General features: G+C 32.8%; 1 long non-coding RNA gene across 1 annotated transcript; it reads right to left on the reverse strand.

The window, feature by feature from the left end:
• Window positions 1–3,128: 3,128 nt before the first annotated feature.
• On the reverse strand, window positions 3,129–15,539 carry LOC116663604. Its single transcript, XR_004319824.1, has 3 exons — window positions 15,075–15,539; window positions 9,892–10,013; window positions 3,129–3,162 (listed from the first exon to the last, which is right to left on the reverse strand). It is a non-coding gene; the product is annotated as an uncharacterized LOC116663604 (long non-coding RNA).
• Between the last annotated feature and the right edge of the window lie 2,801 nt (window positions 15,540–18,340).

Here is an 18,340-nt window from a genome sequence, read left to right on the forward strand (position 1 = left end):
AGATCACCAAACATCCTAAAGGATCAGAAAAGAATATTATGAACAACTTCATGCCAAGAAATTAGCAATTTAAATGACATGGACAATTCCTCCAAAGACACAGGCTCCAACTAACAAGAATCACTAAAGATGTAATAAGTACCCGGAACAGCTAGTTCTATGCATACTAATGAAGGGTAATTCAAAACTAAAAAACTTTCCAGAAAACAAACAAAAAAAAGACCAAAAAAATGCTCCAAACTTAGATGATTTCATTGGTAAATTCTATCAAATACTTAATGAAGAAATAATACTATAAAAACAGAAACAGTTCTACACAAACTCTTCCAGAAAATAGAAAGGCAGAGGAATGTTTTTCAATCAGTTTTATAAAAACATTACCAGAAGCAAATGACTTACAAGTAAATAAAACTACAGACCACGAATATTCCTTATAAATACAGACACAAGTAACCATAATCATGTATTAGCAGATCGAATACAGCAATATATACAGGTATATTAAAAAAGGTAATGACCAAGTGGGATCTATCCCAGGAATGCAAACATTAGGCCAAATTTAAAAATCAATCTCTAATTTTATCATAACAATAAAATAAAAGATAAAAGTCTTGTAATCAATTTAATAGATGCAGTAAAACTTTTTGAAAAGTGCATTAACATATCTCTCAGAAAAGTAGCAATTAGTAAGAACTTTCTCATTCTGATAAAGAAGAATTTAAAAAAATTACACAGGTACTGAGAAATGCCATCATAGAGTTACTACAGTAACATCATTTCTAACTCAAATACTACTGACAGAGACAGAACACTGGAAAAACACTCAACTGTTTCTCATAGCTCTGTCTTGTGTACTGTTACGTTAGTCTACTCTTAAACTAACAATTTTACTAGCAAATATTTATACCTCTGTGTATTCTTGACTTAAAATACCTATGCTCTACTTCCTTATCTTCATCTGTAAAAAGATACTAATAATAAAAATTAAAAACAATAACAATCCTTATCTCATGGAGTTTTGTAGGATGAAATGAGTTAATTTACATGAGATATTTAAAATAGTACCCGACACATTATAAGTGCTTTGGGTTATTTATTATTAAAAATATACTATGAAACTGCTAACTACTTTTGTATCACAGAATGTGGATAAGAATCCCACATACTATCTTTCCTTCAGATTGCTGACAGTTTAATGTCTCCAAATTTGTTGTTTGGGGGGGATTTTTCTTCTCTCATACTGATTTCATTTAAAATGATGATTTTTATTTATTATAACAGGGGAATCTCCAAAATAAAACTTTAGTGTCATCACTTCACATATTCATAATATTTACATTTAGTTGGTTGCAATCTGTCTGAGCTGTAACAAACATTTTGTGGACCCCAATATCACAGTAGCCACACTCTCAACAGCAATTGATGGAGAAGATTTCATAATGGCAAAGGACCAATGTTGAATACAAAAACATATAAATGAATTTTCATTTTATTCATCAAAACATGCACTTTAGGATAACAGAAGAGGACTGAATAATCATAAGAGGTCTTTACTCACCTCATACAATAAGTACATAATGTAAGGACTGTTATTTGCCTTTTGTAGATGAAGAAATAGAAAGTAGGAGTGCTTAAGTAATGGGTCCAGGGCCTTACTGCTAGCCTGGGAATGGATTCAAACTCAGGTCTGCTTGATTCCGAATACATTAATTTGCTATGCGTCATAGTAACGTGTCAGACGTATTACTCAGTAATCCTATGACCAAAATGCGCTGCCTGTGCAGGGTCCCTGCAGGACCTGCATTCCCCTGGTGCCTGAGTCACACAGACCAAGAACTGGTGTTTTATACCACTGAGCACCGCATGCTGCATCTGACAATACATTATCCATCACACTCTGTAATAACACATGACTCTCACTTCACTGGCTTCCTATTGCCTGGTAAAAGTGATCCCTGAAAGCCTGCTTACCTTTACAATGTTTGAGAAAACCAGAATATGTCCCTCTTCTAAGTTATGCTTACTGTTTTCTGTTTCTTCACAGTAGGGTTCATAACATATGTTGTAATGCCCCAGTTTATTAAGTCTTTTGCTTGGAAATGCATCCAAGAAGCAGGTCCATCCCTCACCATTAATTATTTCCCTCCCTCTACTTCTCTATGGTTATTCAAGTCATGCTTGTCTTTAACTAGGATTTTTAAAATTACTTTTTAAATTTGTCCTCTCTAGACAGACCCTGACAATCAGAGATGTGCATTTACTCCCACAAGCTGAGAGCATGCAGTATATGCTTAAACTATGGGACATTTTCTTTTTCTATTCAAGTTGGAAATGCATTATTTTACTTATAAAAGTAATTCAAGTAAGTAATACAAAACAGCTTAATCTGGAAAACATAAACCCCTCTGTTTTTTACCCTCACCTTCACAATAAGTAAATGCACATTTAAAATTGGAGAAATATGATTAAATTTCTATCTCAACATTTCTATCTATTTCACTAACACTCAGCATAAATGAGAGTGCCACATTCTACATATACTTGATTGTATTGGCAGGGTTCAAAGAGGAAAACTAGAACCTTGAAATTTAGAAAAAGGAATCTGTGACACAGATAATGGAAGAGTTGAGAAACCAAATGGGATGGTGGGGAAATCTTGAGATTAGTAACAGCAGGAGGTCCCCGCTATTGCTTCTCAGACTGGACTGGTAGCATAGCAAGTGTGGAGCAGTGGGAGGAATGCATTTGGGTTGGTGGCCTTGGTGAGGGGAGTGTTTCTTTAACGTCACTGACATTGTTTAGAACAGCTAGCACATGGTTATATAAAAAACAGACTGACTCGCATTTGGTTTCAATATGGTTTTAAAATTCTCTTCACACAATGTACCCCCTGATTTTCAGCACTTAGTCATACTTTTACTGTCACTTTGCCCACTGGGTATGACTTGGTGGAGAGATGAGGGGTGGAAGAGGTGTTACCAGAGTTAGGAAGCTGGAGTTACCATCTGGAGTTACGTACAGCCAAGGAGGCTGTGTCACTCAGCCAAGTTACTAACCTAAGGAGAGAGACGGAGAAGAAATAACCTGAGTCTCCTACCAGTTCATTCCTTTGGCAAATTCAGCGGGAAGGCAGCTGACATGGGTATCTTGGAGTCAGTCACCCTACAATGAAGAATGAAGGAGAGAAAGAGAAAGAATGGACTTAAGAGCAAATAGGCAAATAACCAGTATACTTCCGATAGGAGATATTACCCATCCTTTTAATATTTGCTACTCCAGAAGGGAAATAAGTATTGTCTTCTGTTGATTTGTAGCTGGTTCAAACAATTTTAAATGTTTATTGGTCATTTGTTGTTTTTCTTTTTTTCTGATTGTCTCCTTATATTATTTTGTGAATTCTGCAGGGGTGAGGGGCATTTGTAGAATCTTGTGAAAATTTTTGATTGACTTTCTTTACCTACTTTATCCACTTTTTAATAACTCTTTGTCACATATACATAACAATTTCTTCCATTTTGCCTTTAACTCTGTGTCATTGCCATTCAGAAATTTTAACTTTTATTTTGTCATGTATGTCAATCTTTGCTACTGTGTCATTCTTTGAAGAGGTCTTCTGCACTTCAATATTATAACCCCTCATCTTCTCATATTCTTTTTATACTTTAGTGCTTCATTGTCCCTGCTTAATCTTTAGTCCTTCTGAAATGGATTTGGGGACAGTGTCAGTTAAAGATTAAAATCAATTTTTTTTTCAAATCAGTATCTAATTTTCCCAGCACTATTTGTTAATCTACCCTCTCTTTACTTATTTGAAATAGTACCACTAACATACTTAAATTATATTTTAAATGTTAAAGGTTAATAACCTTAACCTGCTAATTTTCTTTATTTTATAAAGGTAGTAGCTTTAATCACTGGATGATTAAAAATAATTTCAAATGGCCAACATGTCTTGAATATAATAATGTTAACTTTAGTTTTTTATTTCTATTCTTGATAAATTGACTAGCATTTTTTGTCATTAGCCCTGGATTGCGTTGACTGTTTTCTTCCTTTCCTTTTCATTCTTGCATAACTGTACAAAAGTTACACTTAGTGATGCCTTGTGACTCAAATATAAATAAAACAAAATCCTGATTATAAAAATGACATTAATTAAAAAAAATTATTAAAAATTGCTATGGCAATTTAAAAGATATTCACAACAGCTAATGTCATACTTAATGGTGAAAGCTTTCCTCTAAGATCAAGAGTAAGACAGGATACTAACTTTCACTACTGCTAGTCAACATAGTACTAGAAATCCTAGCCAGAACAATTAGGTAAGAAAATAAAATTATAAGCAACCAAATTGGAAAGAAAAAGTAAAATTATCCTAGTTTACAGATGACATAATTTATATGTAGAAAAACCTAATGATTCCACTGAAAATCTGTTAGAATAAATAAATTCAGCAGTTGGAGGATACAAAATCAACACACACAAATTAGTTGTTTTTCCATATACTAACAAATGAACAAGCTGAAAAGGAAGAAAATAATCCATTTACATTGCAAAAAAAAAAAAAATCCTAATTGAATCTATAGATTCAACAGAATTCCTATCAAAACCCAATGACATTTCTTGCAGAAATTTTTAAAAAATCCTAAAATTCATATAGAATTTCAAGGAATTCCAAATAGCCAAAACAACCTTGAAAAAGAAAATCAAAGCTGGAGTACTCACACTTCCTGATTTCAAGCCTTACTGCAAAGCTATAGTAATCAAAAGATTCTCAAAACCACTAATTGTTAAGGAAATGTAAATCAAAACTGCAATGAGATACTACCTCATATCCATTAGGATGACAAAATAAACATAAATAACAAACGTTGGTGAGGATGTGGAGAAATCAGAACATTTTTGCAGTCTTGGTGTAAATGTAAAATGGGACAGCTGCTTTGGAAAACAGCGGTCTCAAAAAATTAAATCGATAATTAACATATGATCTAGCAATTCCAGTCCTTGAAGGGATATCTGTACAATCATGTTTGTAAGCATTATTCATAACAGCCAAAAGTGGAAGCAACCCAAACGTCCAGGGAAGGATGGATGGATAAATAAAATGTGGTATATACATACAATGGACTGTTATTCAGCCTTATGATGGAAAGAAATTCTGACACACGCTACATGATGAATGAACCTTGATAACATTAAGCTAAGTGAAATCTTTCACTTACATAATGTACCTAGAATAGTCAAATTCGTAGAGACAGAAAGTAGAATGTGGTTTCCAGGAGCTGGGGGGATGAGGAATAAAAAGTTATTTTTTATGGGAAAGAATTTCCATTTTGCAAGATGAAAAGAGTTCTGGAGATGGATGGTGGTGATGGTTGCAAAAATGTGAATGTAGTTAATGCCCTTGAATTAACATGCCTAAGATGGCAAATTTGGTTATATATGTTTATCATAATTAAAAAACACATATTAATAAAATGATGTCCACAAATTCTTTGACACTGAGCCTATTAAGAAATAGAGCATCTTTCTTCTCCACTTGAAAATATGCTGGTCTTACTGAGTGACTTCTAACATATCGAATGCTGCAGAAGTGATGATGTGTGAATACAGAAAGACAATAAAGCTTCCATCAGGCTCTATTTTTGATATGCTCACCTTTGGAATTCTGCTGCCTTACTCTGAGAAAGCCCAAGCTATGAGAAGAAACCATGATTAAATATATTGTCTATATTCTGGACAAAAGCTGGGCCTGTGAGTGAGAAATCTTTTGTAGTAACACTAGCCTTAGCCAAAGTCTCTGAACGCAGTCATAGGAGAGAACCACAGAGAATTACTTACTTTTGACTGGTCTCAGAACCATGAACCATAATATTAACAGGCTATTATTGTTTTTTACACCACTATGTTTGTGGCAGTGTATTATGCAGCATTAACAATCAAAACAATTGCCAAGAACAGTCTATGAAATCAGAAGAACTAGTATTTGAATTTCAACCTAACCATTTACTAGCTATATGTGACTTTAGAATTGTCACTTCATGTGAAATTTGAGAGTAAAAGTACTTACTTCATAAAACTGGCTTGGTTATAAATGAGATGTTTATAAAATATCCCTTACGGTATCTGGAGCATAAGAAGACGTCAATATTTTGTAACAGTGGTCAATATTGCTGTTATTAATTACCATAAAATTTGAGTGCATCCTTGTTAAAATAATATATGTGTGCATTTCTGTTAAAACTCCCCTTCCTTAATAAAAGGAATTTACTATTTCTAATATCAACTGTAATTCCCAACTTTAGTCTGAATTCCATTCCACTTGAAGACTGGATTATTTCAAATAATATAATTTTTCTACATGTGCAAGGCACAGAACTAAATTAGGTTTTATAGATTCTCAGTCTCTTATTTTCTGCAGGATGTTTAGGAATTCTTGGATGTCTGAATTTTTCAAGGAAACAATGCATTGCTCTTTATAGTCACCCAAACTTCATTAGCAAGATCTTATTCCTTTTAGCATTAAACTTTAAAATAAGTATCTCTATAAATTAAAGTTTCATCTATTTAAAAGTTGGCCAGTTATTTAAACTAGGAGCAGGGAGAAAGGAAAAGTTTTCTTTACAGCAGTTGCCTCGTTGTGTGTGTGGAGCATTATCAATCTCAAATTTTTTGAAGGCTTGTAAACTATAGAACCACTAAAATTATTGCTAAGTATATAGAAACTATCTTTGTAAACAAAATCTCTGAAGATTGAGGAGTCTCCTTCTGGACCCAGTACAATGCAATGTAATGCAAATTGATCTATTTCCTTTTACTTCTTCTGTTAAAATATGAAATGGTTACTACCACTTTCTTTACAAGTGGAGAAAATCATCTATAAGGAGCCGAACTCTGAATACTGTAATCACCAACAAAGTTTTCTTTAGCATAAGAAACCATATTTTCTAGCTTCCTGATGATGATAAAAGACTAGAAATGATACAGTACTGTTTCTCTGTGGTTATGTAAAATGTTATGCCTAAAAATCCTATTTAAAATGTTGGGGGATTGTATACATTAAATGAGTTTGCATTGTTCCTTATACCTTCAGGTTTCTGTGTCAAATTTTTAGCACAAAAAAAGATTATTATATGATCTCAAAAAAGAGACTTCAACTGTATTACATGATAATTCTATTTTTGTTTCAATATTAAAGCTGAGTCTATGCCATAGTAAGAGAACAAGGAAGTTCCATTTACATTTGAGAAGCAGTATTAGCAAACACAAAGACACTGAAAAGAGAAAAAAGTCTGAGAAGCTATACTCCTTGTAAGAGTGTTTATGTAAGTCTGGTGGAACAAATTTACCTTTAAGAGCCACATAAATGCTTTACAAATACCTGTAAAGTTCAGTAGAAAGTCACAAAGCCCTTATTTTTGTGACAGTGATAGGCAAATGATAAACCTCTTTGCTATGTAAGGAACTTTGAGGCAAGAATAGAGTCTCAACCTTTAGAAAACCACTCTTTGCCTACATCCTTTGCTGTCGCTAATGTGCAAGCTATTACATCTGCCAAATTTCTCCTCAAGGTATGGCAGTCCCACATTTTCACTGCTCAGCTCATTTACCACTGTCTAGTTAACAGCCATTCTTTACTTTTCAGGCCTTTTCTTACTGCATTTTGCTTTCTATTGCACATCCCCACATAGGCAGTGAGCGACCCTGTAGCAGTGATCAGGAAAAGGGCACTAATAGCTGGTGTGAAAGTTCTGAGGCCAATTAGCTCATAAGTCATCCTACTCACACCCTTTACCATAGCAAGGGCTGAAGATTTCTCCTTCCTGGCTTTATTCTGTAGTCCTGATCATGTCTGTGGTCTTTTAGGACAAACAAACTGTTATTCCCTTTCCATTCTGCCTTTAAACTGGGGAGAGGACAGTAGAGAGAGGGGAGGGGAAGACGATGATCAAGAGATACACATGGTAAAAGATAACTGTTTTCTTGAATCCATTGCAATTACGATCTTTAACATTGCTTTTAAACATTTAGATTGCTAAAATGATCATTATTCAAATGAGTTTTCAGAGAATGATCTTGAATATCTCAGCTTGTTGTATAATAATGCAATCCTCCGGGGTTTTGTTTAATAATAGGTTTTGAAAATATCCCTAAAAGTCTTTCTAAATTCTAAGAGGACAAACAAAAATACAGTAAATAATGTGTTTAATGTTTTTGGTGATTAGTAGATTAGTTTTATATGGTTTAACTGTATTGCAGGGTTATATTTTTACATATACTAAATTTTCACAAATAGGAATTCCTTATATAATTAATGTTTTTAGTATATTTTGTGTTTATTTGAAACAGAGCTAGAAAAGTCTCTGTTAATACTGCTACTGCCTAATCCACCTGCATATCTCCAGGGGTTTAGGAGTTTTTTTCCTTTTTACTACAGGAGTTCCTAGTCGGAGAAACTGTTTCATGATACATGCAGGCTTCCAGAAATCTATATTTAGCGTGATCAAAGAGTGCAAGGTCAGGTGTTCATCTTCATTTTTCAAGAGAATTAATCTTAATTCTATGTGAATCTCAAGAGGTTTGGGAAAAAAGACACATGTTCCCTTCCCCTGTACCAGCACTCAGGGGAATGGGGTGGGGTGGGGTATGCCCTCCTTCTCGAACTAGCTGGTATTACAGTTGCTCTCAAAGTGTCTAAAACATAATATACTCTAACTCCCTGATTAGAAGCTGCAAGTATGTTGTTTTAACTTCTGCTTCTACAACACATATTTATTAAACTTCCCATGCAGCAAGATCAATATCATAAGTTCAAGGATTTAGTGTCACAAAAACACATAATCCCCATTACTAAACATTTCCTACTGAACTTTCCTGTAGTTCTGGTTTCTAGGATCTAGTTGTTGTCATCTCTTTTAAAAGTTTGTTGTTGTTTGCAGGTATATAAATGATACATGAATATTAATTTTTTAAATTTAAACAAAAAAGAAGTATAAATACTAAATGTTCTCTCTTATTTTCACCTTCAGCTGTAAGTAAGAGAGAACCACCAACTCAAAATGGGTTAAATAATGAAACGAAAATTTATTATGCCCTAGAACAAGATACACAAGTGAGAGCAAGCCTAAGACTGATGGATCTGTCAGCTCACTCATATCTTTAAAGGCTCAAGTTCTTTTCATCTGCCTGCTGGGCCATATTAGCATGATGGTACATAGCACCCACGTCAGTTCCAAGCATCACACCCATCACACACACGCATCCGGGCAGACTTGACAATGTTTACCAGAAAACTGACCCCTTCATGTGCATGTTCTTTTAAGTTCATGAGAGCTTTTACTAGAAGCCTTCATTAGACCTCCCTTCATATCCCATTAACCACTCCTAAATCAATTGCTGTCACATTGAATAGAATTAAACATGTCTGATACAGAGTAATCAGGACTGATCATGTGTTGAGGGAAAGGGTTGTCTTCTCTGAGCAAAAAGCTATAGGAAAGAAAATGGAGGCCTGGAAAAAAAAAAAAAAAAGCTAGAGCTCTGCCAGCAGTGATGAAAAATAGAATGTTACAGACACTGTCAGACAGCGTACTTGGCAATAATCAATTGTTCACTCCAATTGGGTACTTTGAAAAGACTTAAATATGGGGACTATTTACAAAAGTATGAATGGGGCTTAAGAAAACACACAAGGTGAACAAGTGGTTTACAGTAGCAGGGAGCTGTTACCGTCCCTGGGCCTTAAGAAGTAAGGAAGAGGAAAAGTTACTGGAAACCAGAAGTAGTGCCTGAGTAAAAATGTGGCTTCTGTTAGAGAGAAGCATCTTACCTCTAGTGACTTGGCAAGGCGGAAGTCAGTGTAATGAATATCCCAACCTTATTTTAACTTACCTTTGATTATTTCCTGGCAAGACCCAAACAGAAGCAATGGTCCAAGATGAGGTCTGTGGTTGTAGTCCATCCAGTTTAGCTTCTCACATCCAGAGTAGGCTGGAGATGGGTGAAGAGTAGATCTGGGAAGAAATTAAGAATATTTAGTACAGATATCAATAATGGTAATTATTTTTATGACTATAATAAATCTCACATATAACCTACTCTGCTATAGTAATTGTGCACCATTTATTTAAAGTTATATTTAATTTTTAACTAATATAAAATGGAGCAGTTATCCTCTTTCTATATATATGAGTGTCTTCATTAGTGAAATTACTGAAACAGAAGTTATGCAAATTTCAAATATTGCTAGATATTGCCAAATCGCCATTTAAAAATGCTAAACCAATTTCTGCTCCCTCTATTTTCAAATCTTGTCAAAACAAGATTAAAAATTAAGTTAGTGACATTCTTATGGTAATTCTCCATCACTATAGATTCTGATTTTAAAAACTTTATTATTTATTCAAGAACACATTTTATTCTCTCCTACTTTTAATTAGCTAAAATATACATAGGCTTATGTAATTATATTCTGAATCACCCCAACCTGCACTACTTCAAGAGCAATAACTTCACCTCCATTTCTAGACTTCAATTATTCACAAAATATTAGACATCTAAAAAGAGTTGAATAAAAATAATAGAATAGAATAATAAAATAATTAGTGGCTAATATGTATTGACGTGTTGTTCTAAGAATTTTACACATATTAGCACATTGAATCTTTAAAACTGCTCCATGAATTAGGTTTTCTTATTATCTCCATTTTATAGATGAGAAACACAGAAATCAGGAAGCAATATTGCAAGAAAATATTGGAAGCGAGAAATAGTTCCCAGAATCCTGGCTCTGCTACCATATCTTTAGATACCATTGTTTGCTGCATAAACTGTTAACTAATTAAAACACTGAGGAGAGAGCTTTCTTACATTTTTTTACTAGATATTAAATTGACCCATTTATCTTGGTTTGACCAAAGCTTTAAGAAAGCCTTCTTTTTTAAGAGCCAGGCTGCACTACCTGGATTAGTTTTGTGACTTCCACATTGGAAGAACTTTATCAGAGTCCAGATTAGAAATATAAACTTTTCTTCACCTCCAGCTCTGCACAGTCTGAGAGCAATCAGGTATTTTCTGCTTGCCTGGGAAATGCTCCCTAGATTGATACATGTAACATTCCCTTTATCTGACCATTTTGATGATTGATACTTCCTTTATGTGAATGCATAACTACTGTAAGACTTGGGAATAAGGTCCTTTATGTGAGCTTACTTGATTTAAAAAAAATCATGTACTCGACAGATGTCTTCTGAAAAAAGATGGCAAACTATGGATCTCAGTTTATGCATACAACCAGAGAAATCCATACAGGCTTTGAAGAAAGAAAGGAAAGAAAATAACCACCATGCATTAGTTGCTAATCTGTTGTGGAAATTGTGATAAGGGCTTTTAGAAACATATGCCTATATTTGTGTCCTCACAACTCATTATCCCCATTTTTCATAATTTACTAGTTATATATATAAAACTCCATATCTCTTCAGGTCTTCGGTAGAGTGGTCCAATTATGAAGACCAGTGTATTTGAAGAACTATCTTCTCTTACCATGAAGAGCACAACCTTTCTTTGTATCTCTCTTTGACTATATAGAATGATTCAGTTACAAATGCAAAATAATTAGAAGCTTTCTACACTGAAGACTGAAAAGCAGCTATCTTGTGGGCTTACTGTATTTTCCTCAAATTTTTTTTTTTCTGAGAGCATAGTAACATCCAATAAATAGTGATATATTAAAAAAAACTTCATCCCTAGTATTAAAATAAGTTTTACCATAGGCGAGTATTCCATAAATATTTGTTGAATAAATGAGTGAAATGATGAACAGAAGACAGCTTTGCAAATTCCTAGTTATATCCACTCCAGTGAGAAATGGCCATTCCTCCCCTCTCTTTCTAGCAGAATCTGAAATAAAAGTAGTAAATTTCCATTCTTTGAGGCATCTTGTTTATATCTGGCAATTAGTATGTTTTTCCTACAAAACAGTTCTCATAATCTAGTTGTAGGTAAAATTCCTCTAAAATATCTGAGCTCTGCAGGTACGAGAGCTAATAGAACAGCTGCCAGACATGATATCTCTTCAGATAAACTAACTCACCTGAAAATAACTTCAATTTTCAGATTTTTGTAATGGAGTTTGGTCTAAAGTAATTGGAACATAATTAGCCTGGGAGAATAGAGATTTAGAATCTAGTCTTATATATATATCACTAATTATATAGTTAATATTGAGCAAATAATTAAACTGGGTTCAAATTCCCTCATGTTAAAATTAGGAGGTTGGACTCTGATCTTTAGGAAAACTATATTTTTGAAATACTGTGATTATGAGAGCATGTGCCTTCTGTTCAAATAATATATATTTCCAGGGTTGTAGAGTTTTAATTTTATGACATATTGTTAGTTTATAGCTACTATGAGAACAAATTTTTGATAAAGAGCATCATATCTACACACAGCATTGTTTCTGAGGAGATACAATCGATTTTATGGCCATCTGCTTTATGATGTAGATTTAGAAAATGCAATTTTGCAAAAAGTATAGCTTGCATACAATAGCAAAGTGCCATTGTGTTTGAAAAATAATACTTTTATGTGGTTATTTTGTTCTAAACACTGTGCAGGGTTGCACTATATTTTCCACCAAGCTGATACACGTGTTACTTACACCTGCTTATACATTCCAGCCATAAGTGCCTGCTATTGTCAATGACTCTGAAGGTAATAAAAAATATAAAATGCATCCATCAAATAATCACCTAAGTATGCTATTAAAACTAAATGAGGTCATCTCTCAGTTATACTTAGGAAGACACAAGGCTGCATATTCATCCTATCTGAGGCAACTTGGCAAAATAACATTTCATTGCATGACCACTATTATATTATCAGAAGAACTTTTAAGTGGGTAAAATATTTTTGAAAACTTACTTACTATAAGAAAGGATGACCTAGATGGCTTCTCTCCTGGCTTTTACAGGAAATGTACAATATTACATTTGGCTAATAGAAGATGAAATGAAGTTGACAAACTGAATATAACAAAAGCAAACAAAATCTCAGTAGTCTTTTAAAAGATATATGCTACCACAGCAAAGCAAGATACGAGTCTAACTAGATTCCAAGCATATGCTGTCATATTACTGTAGTTAGGAATCTTTATAACTCGTAATGAGGGTATAGAATTTGAAATTACTTTTTATCTGAATGGATGATATTAATTACTACAAAAAGGGAAAATTGAATCTTGGTAACTACTATTGGTTTAATTTTTGCATGTAAATCTTTTTGTCTACTAAAGAAGTTAGACTAAAGCTTTCACGCCCTTGAAACTCAATTCCTTGGTTAATTTTAATACATGTTTTACAATCGGTTTACTTGTATTTATTTTGACCCTCACAATAGTCAGATATGTGAATTATTAATAAACCAATTAAGCAAATGAAGACATGCAAGAGAGTACATGAGACTTGCCAAAACGCAACTTGTTAGAGATAGCACTGAGGTTCTTCCATGTGGGAAGAGGAGGAATAAGAGTGCATTTTACAAATCCTACTAAAAATGTTATCTATCTGTTCTGTAGCTGTTGTCATGCTGAAATTTGTATGGAATTGAGCACAACTGCATGGATCATTCCACAACAAAAAACAATGTTTTCTTCAAGTTATGTTCTTTTACTTAATTGCCAAACCCTTATGGATCACCTGCTGTTTACAAGGTCATATTATAAATCCTGTGGTTATAAAGATAAACAAAATATAATCAACCTGCCAAGAAGCCAAAATAAAAATCTGAATTTATATTATTTCTACATATGTTATTTGATTTTATCTTTCCAACAACACATTTTGCTCATTGGAAAAATGAAAAAAACAAAGATTCAGAGGAGATAAATTATCTATTATCTTTTAAGAGTTAAATGCAGACTCAAGAATCACAACTTGAACCTCTATCTTTCTTGTAATTAAAATGCATTTTCTACTATGTAATTCAGCTTGCTAGGCTGTTGATGTTACAGATACTTATAGACTATGTTGGTTTTATATATTTCTGTTAAGGAATTGCAATCAATGAAATGCTATAAGTAGCTCTGCCTCTAAAAAAAGGAACCAAAATTAAGTTATTTGTTTTATAAAGGATTCAGAAAAATTAGTTCATCTAAATCAAATTTAAAATATTTTACTTAATTTGGCTTTGGTTTATCAAAATTGAATTTAAGAAATTAAATTTAATAAATATTATTAATATTTAATAAATATTATTAATATTTAATAAATATTATTAAATAAGTATCCATTATATCTAAGAGCTTTGGTACTGGTTGGGGCAGAATGCAAAGGGATAAACAAAAGTAATAAGAATTTGTACCATAACTTAAAACAGCATTCAATTGTCCTGAACTGAGTATTATTTGTATGATTCAATAAATCTTAACTATGATTAGTTGTATAATTATGGCATGGCATAAACTCATCAGTAGAAGTAAAATTTCTTAGTACATTTTGGTATGAAAAAATTATTATCAGAGAACATTACTTATTAGACATTATTTTTAAAATGGGAGTAAGTGACCTTATCTTTAACTGTAGGTATAACTTTTACTGATTGAACCTTTCTCTGATGATTGAATTTAAATGGATATTACAGCAAATAATATGTTGTCTGACCGTCTCAATTCTCTTTCTTGACCTCCTCCTTTCTTTTAAACTTCTCATGTAAAATGCAATTTGGACATAGTGCATAAAAGAAATTCCAGTACCTTCACCTTAACTAAAATACCATTGTAATAGCAGTAAAACAAATTCAAATGTTGTTGGCATTGTCTTTCTAATGATGTATATCTCTATGTGGAAGCTACAGTATCCATATTGAAGTACAATGGTTAGATATGTCAGTAAATTATGTGTCATCTTTTGGAATAATCTAGTTATTGCCAGAAATCACCATGATAGAGAAATTTTTAATTTAATACTTTTAGAAACCAAGCAGAAATCAAATATTATTTACTAATATTATGTGAGGCATGGTGGGGTATATAAAGAATTATAAAGCAAGGTCTCATCTCTTAAGAAACTTACAGTCAATGTTCCAGGTAACACATGAACATCTGAATAACAGTCTTCAAAAGTGGCTGCCACTTCACTCCCATAAGCCAGTGCCATTCCTCACATCAAGAGGTGGGCTTTATTTCTCTTTCCCTTGAATCTTGCCTGGTCTTGATAAAGAAAAAGTAAGAGAAATGATATTCTGGAACTATGGAGCCCAATCCTTAAGATGACTGGCCGCTTTTACTTCTATCTTGTGGAGTCCAGCCTCCCTGCTGGAGGAAGTCTAAGCTAGGTTACTGAATGATTAGAGGCTACGCTGTGTCCTGGGGATGAGCCAGATCATCCTCACGTTTCTCAACTTCCATTCTGCCTGCTTTAGCCGAGCTTACATCTCACCCAAGAGGTGAAATGTTAACAGGCAATTTTTCTATTATTACACTTTACACAGAAATAAACATTGAAAAAATGACTTTAAAAACACTCTATTTTCCACCAATATTACATGATAAAAACTTCTGGTTCCTATACACTCTATACAAAAGTCTCTTTTTAAATGCATATGTTTTTCTCTTCCTAAATAAAATTTCTCATTAACTTTATGATAAAGAAAGCTCCATGTATCAAAGTCATACACGTCAAGGTCCAAGTCTTTGAAATTGTCTAGTCTAACAAAAAATCAGAATTTCAACATGTGTTTCCTATTTTCATACTTAACAAAAATTTGTCTTAAGAAAAGCCAATACATATGTATCTCAATGTCATTTAAGAATGCTGCTTATAGTAAAACAGTCTAAAGATGCAAGAACTCAGGGAGCAATGAACTCACACACTGTGCTAACTCTTCTGCTAGAAGAAGCATGTAAGCACATCATCCAAATCTAAGATGACAGGAGAAAATTCAGCCCAATGCATATAGGAGCATAGTAAGATGACACCAAAGGTGGAGTAGAAGTGGCAGAGTAGGATGTAAATCTTATATACTTTGGACAAGAAGAAATAATGCAACCAAATAAGTGGGTTCAAAGAGCAGGGAAAAATATTAAGTAGAATTGGCTGATTCTTTTAAGTATTCACAACAGGTTGACATCAAAGGATATCAATTAAAGCTATTCAATCAAATGATAGATACCTAATAGTACTAATGTCCTTATAAAAGATACTATTGCGATGGTAACTACGTGAAGAGAAACAAAAACCTTTGAAAATGCCAAAATACTTTAAAAATCCAAAATGCAAGAAAAACCACACAGAAAAATAAAAATGTAATAAGTAGTAATAATATAAAAGATAATAAGACATAATTAAAAATAAAAATACTAATTAAATAAAAATACAAATGTGCTTAATTCACATATTAAAAACTTACAAATGTAAATTAGGCAGTGAAAACTTGATGAGGTATAAGATTTATGTATATATAGTAATAATATGTCTCCTCAATAATTTTTCAATATTAGTAACAGGGAAAATACTGTCTGTAAAGTAGAGCAAACTGGAAGATACAAGTTTAAACGAATTAATAAAGTTAACATTACCAATAATTAGCCAAACCAATATTATGTGTCTCCTTACAAGAATATGTAGTTAGGAAAGAAAAACATCATATCTGTTGTATTTCTGCCAAAAATGTAGAAATCTAATCATAAGGAACCACTGAACAAACCTAACTGAGGAACAACATACAAAACATTGGTGGATACTGTTTAAATAAGTCCACATAAAACAAAACAAACAAACAAACAAGGGAAGTTTTAGGAAATACTCCCAATTAAAGAAACTAAAAAAGGATAAAGGCTAAACTAAAAATCCAAGTACAAAGTGTGCTCTTGGACCAGAAAAAAATTTTAAATTTCCTCGTCTTCTTCATTACTTTTCCTATTTCTCTTTTTTCCCCCTCTGTCCTCCTCCTCCTTCTCTTTCTCCTCCTTTTTTCTTCTTTATTTTACCTTTTTATTCTTTATCTTCTTTTATCACAAATACTTTATTAAGGTAAATGGCATAACTGAAATAAAGTGTATATTATCTAATAGCATTATATCAGTATTATATCTCCTGATTTTGATAATAGTACTGGAATATCGTTATCTTTAGTCAATACACACTTGAAGGATAGTCTTTTTCAACAAATTGCTTTGGGGAAATTGTGTATTCAAATGAAAAAGAACAAACCTTGACTTCAACCTCACACATTATGCAAAAATTAACTCAGAAGAAATCATAGATTGAAATTTAAAATGTAAAACTAGAAAACTTTTAGAAAATAGTTGAAAATCTTCATGACCTATGGTAGGTAAAGAGTTCTTAGACATGACTAAAAAGGTGATTCGTGAAATGTAAAAATAACAATGTATTATACATTGTCAGCTTTTAAAACTTTTGCTGCAAAGGACTCTGTTAAGAGAATGCAAAGACAAGCCACAGACTGTAAGAAAATAACTGCAAATCTCATATTTCAAGACAAAAGACTTGTATACAGAATATGTAAAGAACTCCCTAAATTCAATAGTAAGGAAGACACTGCACTAAGGACATGTGGGTGGCAAATACAGACATGAAATTATTCAACATTATTAGTCATTAAATATAAGCAAGTAAAATTTAAAGTGCTATATAATTACACATCTCTTTGAATGGCTGGAAAAAAAAAAAAACCGTGTCTCATATATTGTTGGAGGGTGTAAAACTTTATAGCCACTCTAGATAGCAGTTTGGAAGTTTCATATAAAGTTAAACGTTCACTTGCTGATGATCCAGCATATTCCTGGATATTTATCCTAGAGAAATAAAAACTTATTTTCACACAAAAAAAGTCTATACATGAATATGCAAAGCAGCTTTCTTTGTATTAGCTCCAAACTGAAAACAACTCAAATGTCCTTCAAAAGGGTTAATGATTAAACAGATTGTGATATATTCATATCAAGACTGCTATTCAGCAATAAAAAACAACAGACAATTGAAACATGCAAACACTCGGATATACTGCAAAAGAATATACTGAGGGAAAAAAGTAAAAGCCAATCTCGAAGGATTACGTGTGATTCCATTTAATAATCACATGAATGTCAATTCCATGATTTTAACAATGTGTTACAGTTATGTAAGATATTATCATTGCTAAAGGGGTGAAGGACATACAGAAACTTTCTGCATTCTTTTTACAACTTTGAGTCTTAAAACATTTGAAAACTAAAAAAAAGAAAGTACAAAGGGGGAAATATTTATATGTATTTGTGCTGAAAAGGTTTTTGATTAAAAAATAGCCATTTTTGATTAAAAAATAAATAGGAATTTGC

This window comes from Camelus ferus, chromosome 5 (assembly GCF_009834535.1).
Source record: "Camelus ferus isolate YT-003-E chromosome 5, BCGSAC_Cfer_1.0, whole genome shotgun sequence".
NCBI lineage: Eukaryota > Metazoa > Chordata > Mammalia > Artiodactyla > Camelidae > Camelus > Camelus ferus.